Below are 6,929 nucleotides of genomic sequence, written 5' to 3'. Positions count from 1 at the left end.
TAATTTTTTTGGGGTTTTTTTTTTAAAAAAAAAAAAAAAAAAAAAAAAAAACCCCCCCCCCCCCCCAATGATTTATATATAAATGTTTTTACCACTGAATTTCAATGGCCCACTAGCTCACTGTGTAGTTTTTAGGACTGCAGCTATAAAATATTTTGGCATTTGGATATCCTACTGAAAATCGGAGTAATCAATAACATTCAAAAATAACAATTTTGCTTGTTTAAGGAACAATTATGAATACGGAAGACAAAATATCACATTGCACTTCATAATGAACAATCAAAAAAACTAGTAAGTGAGATTTTAGGTTATGAGACAAAGTGACGTCAGAACCCAGCCATCCATCCATTTTCGAATGCGCTTATCCTCACGAGGGTGGCAGGCATGCTGAAGGCTATTCCAGCTATCTTCGGGCAGTGGGAGGGGTACACCCTGAACTGGGTGATAGCCAGTTGCAGGTCACACATAGACAAACAGCCACTTGCGCTCACAGTCACACCTAGGGACAATTTTGAATGTTGAATTCAGGGATGGTGAATGTTTTTGGCATGTGGGAGGAAACCCAGAGAAAACCCACGCAAGGACGGGGAGAAATTTCACACAGGAAGGCCGGGGCCTGGAATCCAACCCTTACACTTACCATGAGTTCACTGTTTAGTAGTTTGGTTGCCGTCCTTGACTACTATTTTTCATGCACTCGGGTGAGGGGGCAAATCGCAGTATGTGGTCATTTTTGGATATTTCAAACTTTTTGTTGTTGAAGGCTGGATTGTTTAGACATGCATTGTGCATGAAATACATTAAGATACTGTGATATACATTGGTTCAATAAAAAACAAAAATACATGTATTTTGTCCATATTTGAAATGGCATTATTGTCATGCATCTGGTTGAGAAACGTATGGTGTATGTAGCCCCCCCCAGCATGAAAACTTGTGACCCCCTCCACCATTTAAGTTGCCCATCCCTGCTTTACACCATGTTACCTTGTACTCTATCCACATGTGGTCTAATGGAAATGCTCGAGTCCTGCCCACCGAGTACAAGTCAAAGTGAATGAAGAGTTGATGATGTGCTCAGAATCCAATTTTTTTTGTTTATTGTATGTCTGTGTTTGTGTGTGTGTGTGCGCGCGTGTGCGTGCACGTGTCTTGTTCAAATGCTGACAGCATTGTGTTTTGTCCCAGATATGGTGGCTTGAAGGTGACATCTGTCTGCGAGGTACAGGGGAGAGTAGAGTGCTTGCTAGGATGCTATAAATACACGTGAGGCGTGACAGCTCACAGAGGAAGCAGCTGAGAAGAGAAGCTTTGCTGTGCTACATACCTCCGAGTGACCCTGTCACTTCCACAGAGGTCTTAATTATGCTGCACTGGGAGCTCCCCTCTGCTCACTGCTGGAGACGTGACGCACAAGGACCTGTCAGCGGATAAGGCCATGTTTTTTCCCACCTGCAGACCATGCAAATATCAGTTTGGTCTAGTGTAAGTACAATCACCAGCCAGTGATATGCTGCTGAATTAAAAGGCAAGTTTGCAGTGTCAAAAAAGAAAACATTTTTTTAACCGTCATGATAAGAAAATGATCTGTGAAAAAAGTAAGGCCCCATTGTGTACCTCTAACTTTAGTTTAAAAAAAAAAAACACAGCATCCAAGGATAAACAAATAATCACAGGCCAAAGCTAACAGGTGGTGTTTATGTTGGGTGTAATTATAATGTATGCCACTAGATGGTGGGACACTATTGTTTTTAACACTGTAAATTTGAAAGAAGAAGAGTGAAAAAAGGAAGTAGTTCAAGGTCAGCCTCATTTTTTGTTCGGTAGATTTGAAAGAGATGATGAAATGTCTCAGTCATTTCCCATCCTGCGTTTTACGCCTACAGCGGCTTTTGATTCATTTTATTGATGTATATTGTGAGAAGGCAAGTTATGAGTTAGTTTGGAAGAAGCAAGACATCGAGGGATATGGACAATGTTATACTGTTTGTACAATATTTTCGTCATATTTATTTATCGCTCACTGTCAATATGTTTAATGTTTTCAAATGTCTTTGTATAATTTTGAAGTGTGTTATAAAAATGCCATTTCATCGAGAAATGGTGGGGAGAGTGCTGTATGGGCTGTATATGCATAATTTGAGGAAACTATTTTTTAATGACACCACATTTGCTAATCAGGTACTAGCTTTTTGTGTACGTGTTGGGGTGACACTCAATGGCACCAGTGGATAGATTACCTAATACAGTCCAGGCACGTTATTAGACCCCAAGGCACTGGCTAAGTCACTCTTGAGTTCTGTTTCTGCCCTTTTAATTATTCATCAAGGTATTGCCTGGGATGTAACCTCAATTACCGCGGGCTGTGAGGCCAGGTCACGTGTTGTTAACACTGTGCCGTGATCAGAGCCACCACAGGGAAGCCTGCCAAGGGGGAAGAAGTGCACTGTGGCCTGGTCCTCCATCCAACGGCGCTGATTGGTTTGGCTAGGTTGCTTCCTGCGGGGAGGGACGGGCCATTCCTCGCATTCCCTGAAAGCCACGGTGGGGGCAAGAGGATGGTGTAAATACTCTAAATCAAAGCTTGATTGGTGTGATCAGCCTGGTGCGAGCAGCCGTATGAGGCTAAAGGAGGAGGGGCTTGGGGTGGCGGGGGCAAGAACAGCTGAGGGTTTGAATGGGATTAGCAGAGATGTGAGCTCCCCTTCCGAGGACACCTGTAGTCAACTGACAGGTGGTGCAGCTTGCATTTTGGAAGCCGAGGCTGGGAGTAGTAGTTGTTCAAGTCACAGTTGTATAGAAATAGAAAAAGCTTGGCTAGCTGTTAGCTTATTTGGGAACAATATTGCTGTGTCAAACTCTCCTGTTTTGTCATTTTTATTATGGTGACAGACTTTGGGGACACGTTACAGAAACACTCAAACAAAAACCATAAACAATTTCTGAAGTCCAGCGACAGCGCAAGCTTCAGATCGCTTCTTAATTTGGGCGCCGCTCCGTTTAACGTCAGACTCACTGAAGATTTACAAGAATAAATATTTACGAATGTCAGCCCAGACTATTTTCAAAGCAGGTCAAAGAGAGAAAAAAAAAATCGCTCTTTCAAATCTGAGAAGTTGAGAGAGTAGCTCCAAATGGGACAAACTTGGTCAAGAATTTCGCTGGAATTTCACCATTTCAGACATAAATAGCAGTGGCTTTTTTTCTACAAATAATAATATTTTAAATAACTTCTATCGTACGTTTTGTATTGTAGAATTGTAGTAATATCGGTAATGTGACTCAGTTATTCCCGTTTATGTTAACAACAGATATTCCCTTATTAGTTTTTACCTGGAGGTTCAATTAAGTCGTCTCTCCAGACATCATGTTTGGACAACGTGCAAGCTGCTAATTAAGCAGCTTGTTCTCCCACAGGTAGCGAAGGTCACAATACAGCTTCGCCCATGTGGATCCAGCAGATAAGCTTTGTCTCGCCGCTTTTCATTATGCTTCAAACCAGAAAAACCTGAAGTAAACCCGCATGATGAATTTCTGGACAGGAAATGCAAACGCAATGCGAGGCGTGTGAGCCGAGTAGATTATCTATAGCTGCAGTCCTGCTGCTTCCCCGGGATTGTAGCTTTTATTATGGAGTGTTTTATTGCTGCCAGGAGTAAAGCTGACAAGGAAGCGGCAGCTATAAAATGAAGCCTCCCATTCTTGATTGTCTGCCACCTCCTGTGGCGGCTCTGCAGTCTTTATGCATGTGTGTCCATGTCAACTCTTAAGTACTTGCAGGGGATTGATGTGCATTGTGGGCTTGTTTGTTTACTCAGTTGGTAGGAGATGAGAGGATGAATCTCCGAAATAGACCAGCCATCAGTAAAACTTGGTACTAAATATTCAAATGGGGTACGAGGCACCGTGGAACATTGAACGTTGAATGACTGACTTTAGTGCAGTACAGTGCAAAAATAAAAAAAAGAAGTAGGCTATTGAAATTATCTTCTGGGTTCCTGCACGGTATCGCACATGCAAAGAATTTGATCTGTCATTGGGGTTTTGCTTTTTCTTTGACTTTTTGGAAAAGCAGGACTGGCTTTCACAAGAAGAAAAATATACAAACGTTTTTGGAGTAAGAGCGCCCATGGACGTTTACCACTTGGTATCCAAGTTGAGGCTGAATATTTAGTTTTACTGTATTTTATTCATGACAAGATATTTCTCCCACAACATCAAGACCGCTACGCGAGCTGTGTGTGTGTCGTGAGGCACTCGAAAAATGTGAGCTTCCCACTTTTATGATATTTTGCCACAGTATATTGTGACATCATTTATGAACAGATACTAACTGGCATGCATGACTACCATCCACCATTTTAGCATGGCACTAATGGGACAGCATGAACAGTGTTTGATGACTTTCAGGCTCTTTATGCTGCCCTAGAGTAATAAAAAAGGAAAAAGAAAAAAAGACGACACTGCATTCGCGCAGTAACAACTCCCCTTGGTGTGATTCTTAGCTGGCAGTGGATTTTTTCCCCCCACTTTAATCTTGTAAATAGCATTGCGTTCTCTTTCAAATCATTCCCCATTCTCTTTGCCCATTGAAATGAATGGAAATGCCATTAATGCGTTCTTACCCCCGCAAAAAACATCCAAAAGTTTATTAATGTGCTTTTTAATAATGAAAATATCACTCTTTAATCATTGACTTTGTCAAAATAAGTATTTCAATAGAATGTAAAGATTTCATGGCAGCTTCTTTTGGTGTGTGGGACTTGGCCATCAGTAGAGTGTAGTACAGACACAAACAAAGAAGAGTTTCACATCTACTGGAAGTGACTCAGTAAACTGCAGTAATACTAGTCGTTTATTCCCAAACGACAAAGAATATATGTCTGTGAGTATTGTTAAATTGTAATATTTATGTTCAAATCTTTGTTGCTTATTATAGCATTGCCACATGCATGCAATTCATTTGCCCGTTTATGCGTTAGCATGAAGCTAGCAGGCGTTAATGGTTATGTGGTTGTTTTAAATACACGACATCATTCTTTTTTTTTTTTGGGTGGAGTTTGATTGTAAACTTCAAGGGGGAGTGGAAGTTTCTTGTTTTAAGAATTCTTTACTGTCAAACTGCTGCTTGTTGTCAAGTGAATTGAATTCACTGCCCTTATAAAGCTTGTATCTCAAATTTTTGCTTGCAAGTCCAAGCAAAAGCGGCACAATGTTTGAGTCCAGATTGGGAGGATAAGATAGTCCTCAGAATAGGTAGTTGCGTGCAGTAGTACTTCATTTGTTCTATTTTAGATCATTTATTTTGATGCCAAACAATGATGCAACATCGTGTGCACTACTCACTGAAAAAAATAGTTTCAGGATCAGCATATTCTGCAAGAATGTACAACATGCTCATTCCTGCTATTTATGTTCAGCTGCTCTGTGAGAATGACCCATCTTTATTTTTGTTAAATCACTACATTACACTACAGCAACTCATTTAAATGTAATCAGCGTGTGTGTGTACTTTTATACTTCCAGGAAGACATTTCTTTATTTGGCTCCTTACTCTTTGGCATCATGCAGGAAAATAAAGTCACAATGTCACAGCACTCGATCCAGTGCCACTTTCCAGCTTCTAAAAATGACACTTATGTACTTATAATTAGTTTGACCAAATACATTTTAGGGTAATTGTAATTACGGCGTGTGCTGCGAAGCAACATTCCTGTGTGTAATAGAGATGTGATTTGTGGGCACTGGAGAGTAAACAGCCTCCCCTGACTGGGACATTCGAGCTAATAACACAGTAGATGGTTAGACGTTGTGGTTTTCTTCCCATATTGGACAGAAATATTGTGCCTTGTGTTTCGGTTCAATGGTGAACCATTTAAGGCCACAACCTTTTCCTATCTTGAACCTTGGGGTTTCAAAACATAACCACCAAAATGACATCCATTTGCTAAAAACAAACTCGTCGGTTATTTTAGATAATATCACCGTTGTCACATTTAAGGCTGCAAGGTTTGACTTCATCTGCATTTTCGGTTTATCCAGCACAGTTGTGACATGCAGTGAGCCAGTTCCCGATGCCTACTCCCTGAAAATGCAACTTCTTTTCTGACGATCCACTGGCATGGCCGGGTTTAGAGTGCCTCGTCGTCTGCCGCGAGTGTGTGCACATCAAAGAAAAGGCGGAAGAGTGGGGGGGGGGGGATTTTCTAATACACCCAGGGTCAAAAGAGGTCAAAACTAGCTTGGGCTGCCTCTTTAATAACAGCCTTCAGAAAACAAGAAGCCAACAGATGTTCAGTTTGAGGGAAAATTATATCTGTTGCATAGACCGCATGTGTTTATGTGCTTGTTGTTGTGTTCATGCTTCCTTCCAGTAAAGGCAACCGGAAGGTGTCTGTGGTGCGAAAGCGTGTTTTCTCTCTTCTCTGATTACTGCCGTCCTGGCATCTGACGCCCAGTAATGGAGACGTGGCTGTCAAGGAAATTTGTAGCTGTCTGCTGATAGCACTGCTCTTCATTCCAATCAACAGCTGTCAAGCCAGCCAGGGTCGTTATTAATGACAGCCACTAACTGCCTCACAAATTCTCGACACTATTTGAGAGGCGGCGTGAAATAAGGTTACGCTCGCCTCGTGTGCTGCAGGGGGGTTTGTTGCCTTCATCTCAGATATCAAAAAGCTCCTCTTCAAAAGCTCCTCTCTGGAGTTTGGGATTTTTAGAACAATGATTTGAAAGAATGGTCATTGGGAAAAAGAGCTCGACAGAAACTTAACATGAAACGAATTGATGGGCCACCAACCACTTAGGGAAGGCTCCATACCAGGAAAAAACACGACTCACTTTGACTTTCACTGATGCCCCCCCCCCCACCCCACACACACACACACACACACACACACACACACACACACACACACACACACACA

General features: G+C 41.7%; 1 long non-coding RNA gene across 1 annotated transcript in view; it reads right to left on the bottom strand.

The window, feature by feature from the left end:
- Nucleotides 1–6,929, bottom strand: part of LOC109519388 (uncharacterized) — a 23,851-nt gene that overhangs the window by 5,505 nt on the left and 11,417 nt on the right. The window contains exon 3 of the long non-coding RNA XR_002168946.1: nucleotides 1,331–1,455. This is a non-coding gene — a long non-coding RNA (uncharacterized LOC109519388). The remainder of the gene's footprint in view (nucleotides 1–1,330; nucleotides 1,456–6,929) is intronic.

This window comes from Hippocampus comes, unplaced genomic scaffold, assembly GCF_001891065.2.
Source record: "Hippocampus comes isolate QL1 unplaced genomic scaffold, H_comes_QL1_v1.1 scaffold142, whole genome shotgun sequence".
Classification (NCBI taxonomy): Eukaryota; Metazoa; Chordata; class Actinopteri; order Syngnathiformes; family Syngnathidae; genus Hippocampus; species Hippocampus comes.
The sequence above is the reverse complement of the archived record's forward strand: the minus strand, read 5'-3'. Positions and strand labels throughout refer to the sequence as shown.